At 53.9% G+C, this 17,231-nt stretch overlaps 1 pseudogene; it reads left to right on the top strand.

The window, feature by feature from the left end:
* The first annotated feature begins 601 nt into the window (after positions 1-601).
* On the top strand, positions 602-6,404 carry LOC122435777 (annotated as a pseudogene).
* The last annotated feature ends 10,827 nt before the right edge of the window (positions 6,405-17,231 follow it).

Genomic DNA, 17,231 nt, shown 5'->3' with positions numbered 1-17,231 from the left:
TCTGTGGGGAGGTCAGCAAGGAGGAGGGCAGGACAGTGGGAGAGAGGCACGTGGTGAGTTCCAAGTCACAGGGCACCAAAACCCTGTAAGCACCGAGGAGAGAGGGTGGGTTCCCTGGCTTCACAGTGCAGTGACTAGGCTCTGGTTCTCTCCCAGTATAGATGGGCACTGTCCTGGCCTTGGCTTCCCCCACCCCCAGCCCCCGCCCCACCCCTCAGCTCCCGTGCCCATCCCTGCCATTCCAGGCATCCCTGGAAGTGCCAGGGCTCAAGAAGAGGACCTTGAGAGAGGACACAGGGCATCCCAAGGTCCCAGAACCTGCTGTCATCCCAGGGCAACTCTGGTGGCTGCATGAGCACAACGTCTCAAGGACACTGGAGACTTGATGTAAGGGGCAGGGCCTCAGAGACTGGAGAGGAGATTCTTAGGTTCTGAAGCAGTTTAGGTGAGGACCCGGATGGAGAACTTAGGGGACCCCTCAAGAGGAGACTTTTAAGTTGCCTGTGTCAAACCATCCTGGGTCTGACCCTTCTTGGCCAAGGCCCATGGTCCTGATCTGTTCCCCTGTGTCACTCCTGTCTGTGGTTTGATCCCAGGCATCATGCTTGTGGTCAAGATGAGTGACCCGAGTAAGCCAAGCAAGGCCAAGGAAGACCTTCAGGACCCAGGCGAGGCCCAGGGCCCTGTGGAGGTGTAGCTCTTGGGGTTTGAGGCAGTGGAGGCTGCATCCCCCTCAGCCTCCTCTGCCCCTGGGGAGGGCAGCCACTCTGCCTGCTGTGAGTTCCTGTGGGGTCCGCAAGCCTAGGCAGAGACCAGCAACTGGCAAGTCATGGTGTTTCTGCTCAGAGTCAAACAAAGTGCTTTGGGGGCCTTCCCACCCCTGTCTGCAGTGGTGACAAGGGAGGAGGAAAAGGGGGCCTGAGTCAGAGCAGCAGCCAGGCAATCCTTCCCTCTGTGACTGAAGACTGAATGGATAGCCTCCTCAGAAGCGAGGGCCTGGGCCAGTTGGCAGAACCACTGTGTAGCATCTTTGGGTTCCTGTTCTCTACGATGACATGGAGATTCGTCTCTGCTTTCTTTAAAAAATTTCCAAACTTTGATAGTTTAACAGAAGGCTAAATAACCTTTACTGTCCTAGTTTGTGAATGATGAGGATCAAAATGTGTTTGTGGTTACCCAGTTCAAGTACAAGAGTTTTGCTCTTTTGTAAAAGAGATTGGGCACTCTTCCATTTTGATTTGTGACCCTGAAAGGGGTACATTGGAATTAGAATTAGAACGTGTGCTTACTTAGCAGCAATATTGATGGGGAGAGATTTAGATACTAATAAAGGTGATCATAGTGAATTCATGTTACTGTCCTTTTTGGGTATCAGTCTCAAAAACTAAGTTATCTCTGTTTCTTTGGATTTGTCTGGGTTATTTAAGGGCATAGCAGACAATTAATCTGAGCCCTGTGCCCACTGGCTCATTTATTCCGAAGACTTTTGCTGAGCCTCTGCTCCCTGAAAGGCCTTGTTAGCAGTGGGGACACTAGGAGAAGCAGGACACCCCCTACTCCTACAGCAATGGTCTAGGAGCCAGAGTCACACGGGGAAGTTGGAGAGACATCCCCTAGTCCCATAGAACAAGGCAACACAGGGCAGGGCGGTGGGGCTACAGGAGGGACACCCTGGGGTTTGTGCTTGAGCCAGGGTGGTCTGGGGCTTTGGGAAGCTGGGTTCTTCTGTGGGATGTGATTGTGATGAGGTTGGGTGGTGGCACCCCTCAGTACTGCATTGTGTCTTGGGGGTGATGGGAATGTCTGAAATGGATCATTGCTGTGAGGTGTCCTTTTGCATCTTGGATAAAGCCCAGAGAGATCTCTTTCTGGGGCAGGAAGGAAGGGGCCCTGGCTCTTGTCACATTGCTGTTGACCACAGGGGCAAAGGATGTGTTTTCCACCCCATATCTGCAAGGAATCCTGCAGAACTTTGGTCACACTCCCTTGAAGTGATGCCCCAAAAATTCCATGGAACTGCCCTCTCTTTCCTGGTACCGAGGATCCAGAACCTAAGGTGTTATTGAGCTTTAAATGATCTCTTTTTGTAATTGGCCATTAATCAACAACTTGATCTTTGTTGGGGCTGCAATGAAGGAATTTAATGGTTTGGATGGAGGACAGGCTGGGACAGAGGCAAAGAGTGGCTCTTGCTTTTCCTGGAGCAGCTTTCTCCTGCTGGAACACTCCTCAACAACCAAATCTAACAGGCCCTCTAACTGGAAATGGGGCTGCTGGGGTAGCTAAAAGGATAAAAATCTGCTTGCATTGAGGGAGACCTGGGTTCAAGCCCTGGATCAGGAAGATCGCCTGGAGAAGGGCATGGCAACCCACTCCAGTATTCCTGCCTGGAGAATTGCAAGGACAGAGGACACTGGTGGTCTACACAGTCCATGGAGTCTCAAAGAATTGAACACAACTGAGCTAATAACACGATGGTCCACTATGGTCTAACTGGAAAAGTTAACTAGTTTTATTTATGAATCATGATGTTTGGCTGATTAGCTATTCCACATCCTATTGAAGTGCATATTCTCTGACATGGCCTGGACCGCAAAGCAATCAACCACTTCCCACAGTGGGGAGTGGAGGAGTGTCTGCAGGCAACAGTGTGAGAGATTCGTGCCCCACCATCACAGTGCCAACAAAGGCCAGGCCCTGCCAGCTGCACTGCGTCCCTCAGGCGTACCCTGCAGCCCAACACATGGGGCTCCTCACACCAGCTGTGGTGAGGGTGGGGAGCAGCTGGAGGGCCTCTGGGCTGGGGACATCAGAGTGGGGACGCCAAGGGCAGGGGCAGTAGAGCGAGGCTGAGAAGGGCAGGCCTTTGACGTCATGAGGGCTTGTGTGTGCACAAAGCATGTGTCTGAGCCACAGCTGACAAAACTACTTGGTGCCACACAAACCCACTGCCAGGGCCCAAATGGTGCCTGGAGGAGGGGGACCAGAAAAGGCAGCTTCCTCTGGACCCAGGGAGTGAGGAGGGGCCCCAAGTTGGGGGGAGTGGGGGCAAGAAAGGCCATCTAGCCAGGCTGCAACAGATACCATGGTCTTCGGTCTCCTTCAGAGGAGCCAGGGTTCCCCACTGATGATCACAGCCTTTAGGGTCGTATCCCAGTCAGATGAACTGACCTGAAGGAATGCTTTGTCAACCTGTTTAGCAGCGCAAAGGCAAGGGAGCAAGCACCAGTCGAGGCCTGCAAGCTCCATTCTGATCTCCAGTCCTCAGGCTGAAAGGCCCCTGGGCGAGCCTCTTACACACCCTCTTAGCTCTCCCCTTTCAGACACCAGGCAGTGGCCCTCACACTGGGCAAACGACCCTGCTGAGCAGCAGAACTGGGAGAACACTGTCTCTAGGGGGACAGTACCATAGGGTCCTCACACACGGGCCTCTCCAAGGTGCCGGTCTGTTCCCTGCACAGTGATTTTGAAGAACAGTGTCCCACCAAGGTCAGAGAACACACATCTCCAAACCCACTGCCCTATCGCCCATGTGCAGTGAAAACAGGTGACTCTCACTGGAGTTTTGTCCACTCCCACACCTGGGCTCTCATCTATTTTCAAATACAGGTAGACGGGGGCTTCCTCTGGTCACATCTAGCTCAACAATCAGACATGTCTCTGGGAGTGAGTGTCTGCAAAGGACGCCCCTTGAAAGGCACCTAACCAGTGCCAACAAAATCATTCGATGTACCTGCCATCTGGGTAAGGGAGAACAGGTCCACAGTGGTGGTGGAGACAGGGGCAGGGGCGGAGAAATCAGAGCTGGCTTTGGAGAGGACCAGTGAAATGCTTGCTTTCAACAGGACAGGCTGTACCTTGAGCCCCCACTCAAGTCCTTCAAGGGGCAGGTGTCCATGGACACCCAAGTTGGACATGGGAGGCCAGGATCAGGGGTAGCAGAAGCCCAGGCAACCCATTGATGAAGGAAACAGTAATTTTGAGGCAGCCTCCAAGGAGACTGAATTTGAGGCTCTGGGCAGGGGATAGGAGGAGCACACACACAGGTCTTCCCAAAGTGAGGACTCTAGGGCCAGGAGAGCAGTCTTTATGGGAAGAAATGGAAACTGAAGACAGCAGCCTGTGATCTGCAGTGGGATGGTATCTGGGGGTGGGCAGAGCTCGGGAAGCCGCAAGCTCAGCAGAGCACCTGGCTGTGCCCTCCTACAGGGCATCCTGGGGAGTCTGTGTCTCAGGTGCTTGGGGAACAGTCAAGTGGAACGTGAGGTCCCTCTACTGTGCTCCAGCGCAGCCCTACTCTGGGGAGAGCTCAGCTTGGGTGGCAGGACAACAGGACTCTGACTTTGGGGCCATCTGAGCGGGACCTAACAACCGGCAGCACCAGCCAGAAGACAACAAAGCCAGAAGAGGGGCAAGGCCATGGCCGGTGGGGTGCAGAGGTGGGACCACCAACACAGGCTAGGCTAACCAGCCTGCTATGGATCCCATCTTCTGGGAGGGACAGCTGCCAGGGGCCCATCTGACCCCTGGGATCTCTCTCGGTGGTGGCCAAGCCAGGACTCGCCAAGGCCTGGCCCTTAAGCAAAAGCCAGCCACAGGCCTGCCCATTGGTAGGGAGGGGGGTGGGGCCAGGGGCACTTTTGTCAACCCATCCAGGGCCTGGCCCCCTGAAACAAAGCACCTGGCAGCAGATGGGAGCCTTTGCAGGCAACCTGAAACATACTTTTCTGTACTTTCAGACAAGAGATCAGCCGGGGATCCCATCTCTGTCACCAGATCCCCTCACCCACACTGAGACAGGGTTGCCTCTCCACATCACCTCTGTGACATCATGAAACAATTAAGGAAGCTGACCACTTAATTAGCTGCCTGGCCCATGACCCAGATTCTAGAATGTCCAGAGAGTATTTATGGGCCACCCGAACCCTGGCCTGAGCCCCTTCTGCCCTGAGCATTCACTGCTGGGGTAGAGAATGCTCCTGAGCTAGACTGGTTCCACGGCTAGTCAGAGTTCCCAAGAGTCACACACGGCCCTGCTGGCCCCATTAACTTATGGGGAGCCCACAACAGGAGACCCCTGTGATTCCTCCTCAGATCCAAATGTTGATTCAGGGGAGGCTTTGGAGAAACAGGGTGACCAACCCGAGAGCCCAGATCCAGGCCTCCATGACAATCTGCCTCCACAGGGCCCGAAGCCAGAAATGGCCAACAAGGAAGAGAACAATGCCGTCCTTGGGCTGTCCTTCCCCAGGAAGCTCTGGAGGATCGTGGAGGATGCGGCCTTCACCTCTGTGCGCTGGAATGATGAGGGAGACATGGTGATCATCGAGGCAGATCTCTTCCAGACAGAGGTCCTCCAGCGCAGAGGTGCAGACCAGATCTTCGAGACAGAAAGCATCAAGAGCTTCATCCGTGAACTGAACATGTACGGTTTCAGTAAAATCCTCCCTTCGTGTCACTCTGCAGGGAAGAAGAAGATGATGGTAATGTAGAGAGTCCTTCTGGGGAGGTGAGACTAGATAAGCTGAGTGCTGGATGGGTTTCATTTCCCAGGGGAACGTTGTTCTCGTGAGAGGGTGGTTAAGGAAAGAGGAGAACACAAGGTCTGTCTTGTTCCACCACCCCCCTTAGACGGGATCCACAGGGGTGACTCAAGACCCTGAGGGACCACTGAATGTCAGGGACCGCCAGTAACACCTCAAGGGAGGATGGCCCCGGGGGAGCTCTAGGGAACAACATGCTAAGGCCTCATAACCTGCCAGAATGAAGAGACCTTGTCTCTATACATAGGCATGGCCAGGATGGTCATGGGGAAGAGGGCGGAGAGGAAGGCTTCTTCTCCCCCTTGCTGTCTAAAGTGATTCATTTTCTTTCAGATCTATCGCAACTCCAATTTTCAGAGGGACAAACCTCTCCTCCTGCAGAACATCCCAAAGAGAAAGAAGCGACTGATGGCGACCAGACACTCTCCTCAACTCCATCACAAACAGTGCACCCAAGAGGTGGGCAAGAAAGTCCAGAAGGGAACCCCACCTGCTCGCAGAACCCCCAGGCAATGATCATCTGGGCTCTCTCGCATTTGCTCTATGTGCAGTGTAGCTGGGCAGGCCGGGGTAAAGCATCTCCCCAGCGAGCAGGGTGGCCCCAGTGGAAAGGGTACGTCCGACAGTGCCATGTCTATACCCTCAGCTACTTCTGGGAGGGAGAGTACAGGGCAAATGCCCGAGAGCCCCCCGGAGTACCCAGATTATGATTCAGTGATGGTTCTGTACAACACCTGTTACTCCATGCTGATGGCAGCCCTTGCCGGCAGAGCCCCAAACGAGGCCCCTGAGGCAGAGTAGGAGCAGGGAGAGCTCTCAGAGGTCCTCTGTGAGCAGGTCAAGGACAAGCCCCATCCCTGACCTCCCAGGTTCCTAGGGACACTCCAAAGTACTCTCTTGTAATCAAAAATTGATTTTTGGCTCTAATAAAGAGGTGCAAAACTACACAGGAGTAAATAAAGAATCGAATGAGAATGACCAGCCTGTGTTCTTTCTGTCTGTTCACGCTATTCAAACGGCACAGGGTGAGCCAGATGAGGCTGGAAGCCCATGCCCGATGTGGGCTTCAGTCTGGTCCACGTGGTCCCTTCTCAACAGAAGTAGCAGCATTTCATATGCTCGACCAAGGGTTTGGCTCACTAGCCGAGTGCTGAGGCCAGCCCAGGATGGGCTGGTCACTGGGCCTTGCCTGCTGCTCAGCAGATGGCTCAGCTGGGCTCCTGACCTTGGGGGTGTCACCTTTCATGAGTCATGCACCCTGAAGCAGAAGGGACTCTTCCTGGGTCCCCAAAGATGCCACAAGTTTCTGCTCAGCAGCTGAGCATCTCCAGCTGTTGATCCAGGGGCCTCCCCCAAATAGGCTGACCAGAAAGCAGGGTCACCCAACCTGCCAAGGGCCTTGCAAACACATGACCCCAAACCCAAAGACAAGTACAAGGTTTCCACAAGGTGATCACCAGCCCTTGTTGCTCTGCCCTCACAGGTATATTTAGGAGCCTGTCTTTGGATGTGAGGTAGCCAGGCACCGCATCCAACACACATGCTTTGTGAGCCAAGGGACACATTAGAAAAGGGCAAGGGTCACCTGCAAGGACAAACCACAGCCTGTTTCTGGGCCTGCGGGCATCTCTGCCTGTCAACACTCAGCCAATCCCCCAGCCTTCCCCATCACCCTCTGGTCACTGTTCCAACATCGGGGAGTTTGGACCAGAACAGAAAGGGAAAAACACTAAGCGGTTTCCTAACAACACATTTCTCTCAACCATCCAGACACAGCAGGGCCAAAACGAGTGGCGATGCCATCTTATCGTGAAGGTCAACGTCCTGGAGACTCATGCTGAGTTCCGAGCAGCACCGCACGAGGAGTGTCCCAGACCCCCAACCTGCACCAAGTTGGCAGCACACCCAAGAGTGGGGCCAATTCAGATGGAACTAGACGGGCACGTCCAGGGCTCAGTGGTGACTGGACAGTGTCACCATGTGCAGGTCTCTTGGTCACCTTCCTCTCAAGAGACCAGCCTGGACAGGTCTCCTGCCCAAAGGGGATCAAGTGCTAGGTGATGTCCACCTGAAAGATGTCCTTCCCGCCCCTCCCAGGGACGGGCTGCTGCAGCCGGTGGGGCTTGGCAAACACAGTCAGGTATTTCTGGAGAAGGTTGGGTAGCAGGGCTTGATCCTCCAGCTCCTCTACTGCATCGGGATCTAGGTTTTCTGGGCACAGCAAAGTGTCCCCAATTTCCACAAGACCTATGTGCAAAGACAGGACACAGAAGGAGGACAAGGTGATTCAAAGTCATGCCTGCTGGAGACTAAGACCATATCATGGAGGAAGCCCGAGGTGAACTGGGTCTTCTGGATGAGCATTTTCAGATGGGCTCACCTTGGTGAAGGGAATTCGGTGTGAAGCCAAGCTAGTGAGGGAGCGAAACAAAAGGGAGAGGCCTGGTGCTCCACAAACCCACCAGGCCACGGGCAACTCTCAGTCTGACCACTGCAGGCCACAGGGACAGAGCAGGAGGGCTCTGGTGGGAACCAGCAGACATCAGGTCCCCAAGGGATTTACCAGCAGAGAAGTGCTGCTTTGGGGCCTTAGTCAGGGGTCTTGCTCAGGCCTGGCTGCTGGCACTGTGGGTATTAAACCCAGGCTGGGTGCTTTACTGACTCTCATGGTCTCTGCCGGGCACACAGACACACGTGGGGACACATACACACACACACAAACACACACACACACACAAAGTGCCATGTGCAGACCTGGATCCGCCTCTGCTCAAAGCATAAACGGGGACTGAGGCCAGGGAGGTGGTTAGGCACCTCATGCCATTGTCTCCCAGCCAAGGGACCCTCACTGTCCCTCTGAAGAAATCTCAGCCCCTCCCCCACCAACTGGTTCAACAGAAAACAAACGATCATTTGGGAAAGCAAGCTGAGATCCAGGGCAGCACCGGGGGGCATGCAGGCAGCGTGGGGCAGGGCCTCACTTGCCTGTGATCACTCTAAGGCCGAACTTGTCCCTGTCCTGCAGCAAGGCCTGGATCTGGGTGGGGCTAATCCCCAGCCTCTGCTCCAGCAGCTCCTTTCAGGCCACATCCACCCAGTCCCAGTGTGCATGTGGACGGCCAGGGTTCAGTGCCAGTGGTCACATAGCACAGGCCACCACTGCCTCTCCAGGGGCTTGACACCATTTAAGATGAAACCTGCATAAGGCTGTCAGAAGAACAGACAGCTGAACTTCACCTCCCAGGGCTTCCAGGGCCTCACATGGCTGCAGATACACAGAACCACAAAGGTCAGGAGCCTGACACAGCAGCTTCCAAGCTCACAGCCCTGGGCCAGACCTCAGCCCCATGTGCCTGAGCATCCTCCAAACCCGCTGACACAGAATGTGGGGGGTGGTCAGAAAGGTCTGACTCTTTCTATCTGTCTCCATGCAGTCCACTAATAGGGGAGTGGCGACCCAGAGGACCCATCCATCACACGCAATCTGTGGGGAGGTCAGCAAGGAGGGCAGGACAGCGGGAGAGAGGCACGTGGTGAGTTTCAAGACAGAGGGCACCAAAACCCTGGGAGCACTGAGGAGGGAGGGTGGGTTCCCTGGCTTCACAGTGCAGTGACCAGGTTCTGGTCCACTCCCAGCACAGACAGGCACTGTCCTGGCCTTGGCTTCACCCACCCCAAGGCCCTACCCCATCCGTCAGCTCCCGGGCCCATCCCTGCCCATGCTCTGCATATACCCCATCTTAGACCAGGGCTGATGAGGGCAGATCTGTGCTAACCAACCTGGCCTCGGTCCTGGGGCTGCCCTGGACCTCAGACGGCCCTGCCAGGTATCTTTCCCATGCCTTTGGGAGCCACCTTCCTCCCAGCCCTTCCCACACCATGGCCTCCACTGTCATCAGTTGTCCTGGCCCCTTGCCCAGAGCCTAGAGAAAGAACAAAGAAGAGAAGGAACCTCTGGGATGGGTGCGCTCCTTGTGCCAGGCCCTGGGACAGGACCACGCAGGGATCCCAGAATTCAAACCTCAAATAACCCACTAGGTTACTGTCACCTCGTTTGATACCTGAGGAGGCACCAAGGGATAGAGAGATACCCCATGACTGCAGGGGAGCTGACCACACACACCTCCATCCTCACTTCTTTCCTTGTACCTGGAGGGGGGTCCCTGTTCACTGGAGGGGGCTGGAGGCAGAGGAGCAGAGCCGTAGGCCTGAACCTCATCAGGGTCTCAGCACCTGGCTGGAAGCCTCTGTTTCCACGTGGCTGTGAGGATGGGGACACGGTCCCAGAGGCACCCAGCCCAGAGCCTCCCAAGCCTTTCCTTCTCTGAGCACAGCAAAGCCACGGTTCTCACAGGCCCACGAGGCCCCACGTAGTCTCACTCCTGCCCTGGCAGGCTGCTCTCCTTGCCCCTGGATTCACCCCTGGCAGCCATGAAGGCCGTCCTTCCATCCTTGGAACATTCCAGTCTGTTCCTACCTCTGAGCCTTTGTGGGGTGTGAGGAGTCACATCATGTCCCCTAAAATTCAGGTGCTGGAGTCTCAATCCCAAGTACCTCAGTGTGACCTTACAGACAAAGGAAAGTTCTTCACAGAGCTGAGGGGGGTCAAGTGAGCTCAATAGGAGGGACCCTCCCCTAATAGGACAGCTGTCTTCATACAAAGGACACATTTAGAGACAGACAGGCACACAGGAGAACTGGGGTGAAGAGGAAGGCGGAGCTCTCCAAGCCCAGACACTCTCACCATGGCCAGCCACGCCCGGGAAGAGAGAGGGGAAGAGATGGGACAGACGCTCTCCACAGCCCTCATGACAGCCAACATCAGCCTCGACCTCGGCTGCCGGCCTCCTGAACCAACAAGGTTCATAGTTTGAGCCACCGGGTGCAATCCTGATGTGACTGCTGGCAAATGAATACAGAAGGTCAGTCCTGTCTGGACATCTCTCCGCTGGGGCAAGGGGGGAGTGGGGGGATGTCTTCTTCACTCCCAGGACCTTGGGCACATTCCTCTTTGTCTGTACAACTTCATGTGTATGTTTTCACCTTACACGGTGTCTGTTTTCATCTCACAGTTTCAGGGATCCAACAAGTTACTGATGCTTCCCCCTGATGGAAGGGAAGTGAAAACTCATTGTGCCAATACAGCCACTCATCATGACCACACACTCACTGAAGAGCCATGCAGGAGGAGGCCCAGGGCAAAGGACACACACCCGAGGTGCTGACACACACCAGCAAATGGCCTTCTGCAAAGGCATCCCGTTTCCACTCCACCAACCACAGGCAAGGGTGTCATGTCCTCATGCCGTGGCTGGCCCTGGGCATCATTTGGTTGAACCTTTGCCCACCTGCTGGGTGACAAAGGGTCACACTTTTCACTGGGTCTGACTTGGTTCCCAGGGAGCCTGGCTGGCCCCTGGGGCTTGACCAGTGCTATGTCTTCTACTGGGGTATGTGACTGGATCCCAGGCTTGCCCAGTTTCCACCATTCAGTTTCTCAACCAACCCATCCCCTCCTGGGTGCCTCCAAATCTCACCAGTGTGGGTGGAATCCCTGAGCAAGAAGGGGCTCAAGTGCTTCTACCACTCGAAGCAGAGGGTTACTGCTTGGTGGCCAGAGGAGAAAACACACTTCCGCCTGCTTGACTGGGCACCTTCACCTGCACAAGGACCAGAGGAACAAGAAGAAAATTACGTGACAAAACACCAATCTTGGACAAGCCACCACGGTCTTCTCCTCAGCAGAGGACTCATACCATAGGGACACAGGAGGGCCCAACTGATGTGAAACACACATGCAGGTTCCCTCAGGGTTGGTTCTGCTCATCACAGCAGCTGGCCTGTCCTCACATGGCTGGGCAGGGACCCCATGATGCCTCAGCCCACAGCACAGAAACCCATCCCCCAGGAGTGATGGTGATTTACAGCCCAGGAGACCCCCACAAGGAACCAGAGAAAATGACTCCTCTCCTGTCACTGCCACTCTGGAAGGATCCAGGGGTCGCCGTAGTCAGTCAGCTGCCCTCCATGGACTCCTGGTTGGGCCCCACCAGGAGGGGAACCGTGAGCAAGCAGCTGAGCCCTGCAGGGTCAGGCCTGGGCGGGGGTGGCTCGTAGGGGGTGGGTGGGGCTCGCATGAGGTCACAGTCCAGGGGTGGAGTAGGAGCCTGGAAGGAGGTCGAGGACACCTTCACATGTGTCCCAGGGCATTACCAGGACACACAGGAGGAAAGAAAGCAGGTGGGGACTGTGGCCATAGAGGGGACCTGGAGGTGCTGCTTGGCCACCTGGCAGTCGCTCCTGGTCCCAGAGCCTGGAAACCCCTGCCTGGAGGTACCTTCCATGCATGAAGCAGGTCCTCCCTTCCTGCAAACACAGCGAGTCGCAGGTGCTTTAGGATGGCTGGGCTGCGGCCACTAGGCAGGACAGTGGTCCACCACTGGGACCGAGACTGCTGACAGCGTCGGCTGGCCTCAGTTGTATCGTGCCCACAAACACTGACACCTGTCATTTCCGGTGTGCACGGCTGCCCGTACACATACAGGTACGCATACACGGATTTTCATAGTCACGTACGTACGCAGACACGCACGTATGAACAAAGGTGCATTCCCTCACTGGCCCTGTATGCTAGGAGACAAAACAGGATCCGCCACACTCTGAGGCACCTGGAAGGTCAGGCCAGGAGGAGCCTCCAGCCTGGCGGCAGGGAGCAGGACCCAGAGGAGGACCAGGAAATGAGCGGCCGGGCAGAAGAGAGGGGCAGAGGCAGGAGGAACAGGGCAAGGAGTCTGGGGCTGAAGTGTGGGAAAGACCTGGATGAGGAGGAGCTTCTGAAGAAGGAGGCAGGGTGGGGTGGGGCTGGGGCGGGTGGAACCACTGGAGGTGGGGTGGGGCTGACAGGATTGAAGTTGTGGGCCCAGGGAACCCACAGAGAGTGGGCCTGTCCAGCTTCATGGCGGAGGCCAGACTGTGCCCTTTTGAGTCTTTGCCATAGGCGTCCAGTCCGTGAGATGGCGAGAGTCAAAGTAACCACGACCCAGGGTCTTCAGCAACTGCATCTGAGCTTCAGAGTGGAACCCAGGGGCCAGTGAAGCAGGTTAGAGGCGCAGCCTCTGGGCGCAGTTTCCCATCTCTGGGCTGAAAGCCCATGCTGGCTCCCCTCCAAGGCACCCTGGGACTGCCTGCCCAGTGCTGAGCAACAGTCTATCTGTTTTTATTTTGTTTTGTTTTGTTTTTGCAGTTGCAAAAGAAAATCCTCACTGTGTTTCCTGCTGCCCCTGGGACCTGAGATGTCTCAGAGAAAGGCAGTTTCACCTTCAAAACCGTTTCCTGTCCTCTTCCTCTCTTCTGGGGGCTCAGCCCACCCAGAGCAGCCACCTGACTCTGCTCCTGAATGCCGCCCTGCCTGCTGTGTCCCTGCCTCCCAAGTGCCTGATCAGAGTAAATGCTCCTTTTCCTGTCCCCACTGCTACTAGCTGAGCTCAGGCCATGGCCTGCGGCTGGTGCTGTCAGCCTACGGCCCCCTACTGGTCTGGACCCCTCTTGTCTCTCCTCCTCCAGCCACTATTGCACACACCATTGATTCTGTGTCACACCGCAAGCACATCTGTCCTCAACTCCAGATGGAAAAAGCACAGCGGAGCCCTCTCCTATTTAAACCCCAACCCATCCGTGGTACCCTGGGGGGCTTCCAGTGGTCCCAGGTCTCCTTCCTTGTCGCCCAGCACTCTGGTGACTGTGCTGGTCCTGGGCTCTGTGTAGAGCTCATCCAGGACCCCACACTTTCTCATGCAGTTCTTCCCCTGGACTGCTCATTCCTCTTGCCCTGCCCCTGGACCTCTGGCTCCTCTTGTCCTGACCACCTACTGTCCTCCTTCCAGGCACAACTGTAACACCCCTTTCTCCATCTGCCTGAGTGTCAGGCATTCTCATCTGGGAGTTCTGGGGCTCCCTACATCTTCCTGCTGCCAGCCTTTGCCCCCCTCTTCCTCCCAGACTGTGGCTGCTGTGCACAAGTCTGGACCCCCAGAGGGTCGCCAAGACCCAGGAAGGCAAGGTCAGTGTCTCCCTCGTTCCTGTTAGCTGGGTACCCACACAACTGCTGCTGCGGGAATGTTGAGATGGGGCAGTGCTTTCCCTTCCAGCAGGCAGCCTGCTGTCTCCTTGCAGAAGCCTCCCGGCCACAAGTTGAGGGTCAGGGGCTGCCACCTGAATTGGAGGCCTCAGCACTGCAGGGACCCAAGTGATAACCACACCCAACTCACTCATGCTGGCGCCCCACTCCTTTCCTGAAGACTGGTTACCAGCTGCCTCCAGACACACCAGGCACATCTGAAACCAGTAATGGTTTCAGATCATGAGGAAGGGCCCTATGAACAGTGGGTGGGCTGCTGCTGTTCCTCCCGCATCCTGGTTTTGAACTAGACCTTGCCTAGTGAACTGGACACCTATGAAGTGTGGCTACTGATGGGGGCAGCTGTGAGGCCCTGCTCCGTGGCATTTCTCTGCACCTGTCCCTTCCCTGCTGCTGACCCCAGCTCTCCTCACATGCCAAGATGTGAGGACTGAGCCATGGAGAGTGCTGCCTCCCACCCCACCTGGGTCTCTGAAGCTTGATGCACTTTGTTCCTGCTGTACGTTTGCAGGCAGCACTGACCTGGGACAGGCTCAACCCAGGTTCTCGGTTTCCCTCGTGTACTCCTTGGGCAATGTGGTTTCCTCTCTGAAATGCCTGTTTCCCATCTCTCCGCTGAGCTGTGTGTCCTTTCTGTGCCGAGTTGTGGGCACTTCTTGTGGGGTCTGGGTGCTCATCCTGCCCTGATGTTTGTATTGCAGATTCGTCATCTTCTCCTTGCAAGCTAGCTACGGATTCAGTATTTACCTGGTGTCTTGGAGCCATAAGTGCCCCACAGGTCAGCATGTTTCTGTCAGGCCCTCCCACTGGGGGCCACCGTCCACCCCCAGGCTTGGCACCTGGGGTGAGCAGTCCCTGAGGAGACGCTGCCCTGGTGTCCAACACTCCGCCCGTGAGAGAGGGCTCCTTTACATCCATGTCGGTCCCTCGGTACCTGCGTAGCTTTGGTTCTGGGCCTTAGACCCCACATGCAGGACAAGCCCAGGGGCAGCCATGTAGCTCTGGGATGTCAGCCAGACCTACTTCTCCTCTGTCCCCAGGGCAGCTCCTGTTGACCGCACCCCTCTCCATATGGCCCAGATGGAGGGTCCAGCCTGAGAGCTGGATGTGATTCTGATTTCATCTCAGCTCTGCTGCAATTCTTCCAGAGGATGTGGCACACATGGGACCTGCGGACATGGGTGGCCATTCTGCTGCCACTCCTCAGGGTGCTGACTGCCCAAGGGATGGGGCACCACCCAGGGGGACTGGGAGATCTTCTGTGAGCCTCTGATGGTGCCCTGCTCGCTTTCACATCACAGGCCTTTATATCACCTCTGACCAGGGAGTGGGAGATGCTGGTTTCCACGTGTCCATCACTCCGAAGCTCTGGGGTCTACATGCCCTTCACTGTCCTCCATCTCGGCAGGTTGGCCACAACCCAGGTGCCACAACCCCCAGGACTGGAGGTGTCTTCTGGACACCAGGCTGCAGCCCACAAAATGGATCCAGCTGTTTAGTTTGCGAGAATGAGGAGCAGGGAGGGTGGACTGGAGTGTGCATTGCCATCCCATACTCATGGTGATGAAAGGTTGTTGTTGAACGATAAGACACCGGGATTCTTGGCCTCCGGAGGAGACAAATTCAATCCGAGGCCAGAGACGAGGCTGGATCGCTCAGAGCTTTTGTGTAATAAAGTTTTATTAAAGTATAAAGGAGATCGAGAAAGCTTCTGACATAGGCGTCAGAAGGGGGCAGAAAGAATACCCCCCCTCCCAGTCTTTAGCTGTAAGTTATATAGTCACTCACAGTCTGTTAATGAAAAGAAAGGAATGTCTTAGAATTTAGAATGGCACCAGATAATTCATCCCTGGCCATAAAATGATCTACTTGAATCTTGTAGAAGGGCAGATTACCAAACAAATAGTTTTGTTTACATAGATTAGGGAACAATATCTGAGTAAGTAGGTTGGGCCATTTGGCGGAACTTACAGAGTCTGGGGTAAATTAACATAGCTTTATGATAAACATTTCCATAAAAAAATGCATTGGTTAACTCAAGGTTTGAGAATAGTTAGCTTCAGATGAAACCCGGTGTCATGGCAACACAGCATTTTAAGAGAAACCTCCTTTTAAATTTGTATAGAGAAGGAAAAACATATCGCTGGTTTGTTTCCTCCTGCCGCTTAAGAGAGATAAAAATGTCTGGCACTTGCAGCCTATTTCCTCTGTTTGGAGACCCCTGGCCTTCCTGCCTGTTACCCTCTCAGTGAGAGGACTTCAGTGAGTGGACTCTCATGTACTGGGCAGGAGCCCCGTCCGGCTACCCTGTGAGAACTTGTGTGCCCACCGTGGTAACTTGGCCAAGCACAGAGATGGTGTGAGGAGTCAGGAGCAGAGGCCGCCCATGAGGCGCCACCAGAGGTGAGAAGATTCTCCAGTTCATGAGTAGGGCGAGTATCCCCCTCTTTTTCTGTGTGTATATATAACTAATGGTTTCCCAGGTGGTAATAATAGTAAGGAACCTGACTTCTAATGCAGAAGTCATAAGAGATGCAGGTTCGATCCATCAGTCAGGAAGATCTCCTGGAACTAGGCATGGCAACCCGTTCCTGTTTCTTCACCTTGAGAAACCCATGGGTCGAGAATACATGACGGGCCACAGTCTGTGTGATGCAGAGTGTCAGGCAGGAGTGTAGTGACTTAACACATGAAATATCACTTTAACAGATTGCTAATATGTATAGTACACCTGTCCCTTTCATATACTGCCATTAACATGCTCAGCAAAACAGTTGATACACTACAGCATAAAAACATATCCAGTTCTATGTGCTTATTTATGGACAATGTGATTACCAATTCAACCTTTTTTTATGAGTCTATTCATTTTATCCAGTTTTTAAAATTGTTTTAGTCTCTCTATTATTCTAGCAATTTGACTGCTTCACATAGCTTGAGACTTTTGTTGACAGAAATATCTGTCCTAAATACCTACAATTCCTCTTTATTTAGTATGTCTAATAGCAATGGCATCTTATTTATTCTCATTTCAGTAACTAAATCTTCTTTTTGTTTGTTTAATTTACCTAATATTCTTTTTACTAATTTTGTATTTTTGTTCAATCTTCTCTATTCTTTTATTATATATATTATTATATACCCATACAAATATTTGTTGATTTCCTCTTTCTCCTTGCTGTGAATTTAGATTTTTTTTAAGCTTCTGAGGAAGACATTAGCTTCTTCACAGGATTGGAGAGCTTTCTTTTTTGTAAGCTTAAATTTATATGGGTTCTTCTTTTGCTGTATCTGATGACCTGCTACATTGTGTTTTCATTTTGATTCACCTCAGAATATGTTTTCATTTCCCCTGTGAGTTATTCTTTGCCTCATCAGGCCCTTTGGAATGTATTGTTTAATTTTCCACACATTGCATTTTTCAAATTTTCCTCCATTGTTGATTTCAATTTACATATTTTACATGCCAGAGACCATATTTGGTATGAGTTAAATTATTAATGGTTGTCTCATGGCTTAATATAAACCCAATTCTCGAGAATATTCTGGAG

Source organism: Cervus canadensis, chromosome X, assembly GCF_019320065.1.
Source record: "Cervus canadensis isolate Bull #8, Minnesota chromosome X, ASM1932006v1, whole genome shotgun sequence".
Classification (NCBI taxonomy): domain Eukaryota; kingdom Metazoa; phylum Chordata; class Mammalia; order Artiodactyla; family Cervidae; genus Cervus; species Cervus canadensis.
The sequence above is the reverse complement of the archived record's forward strand: the minus strand, read 5'-3'. Positions and strand labels throughout refer to the sequence as shown.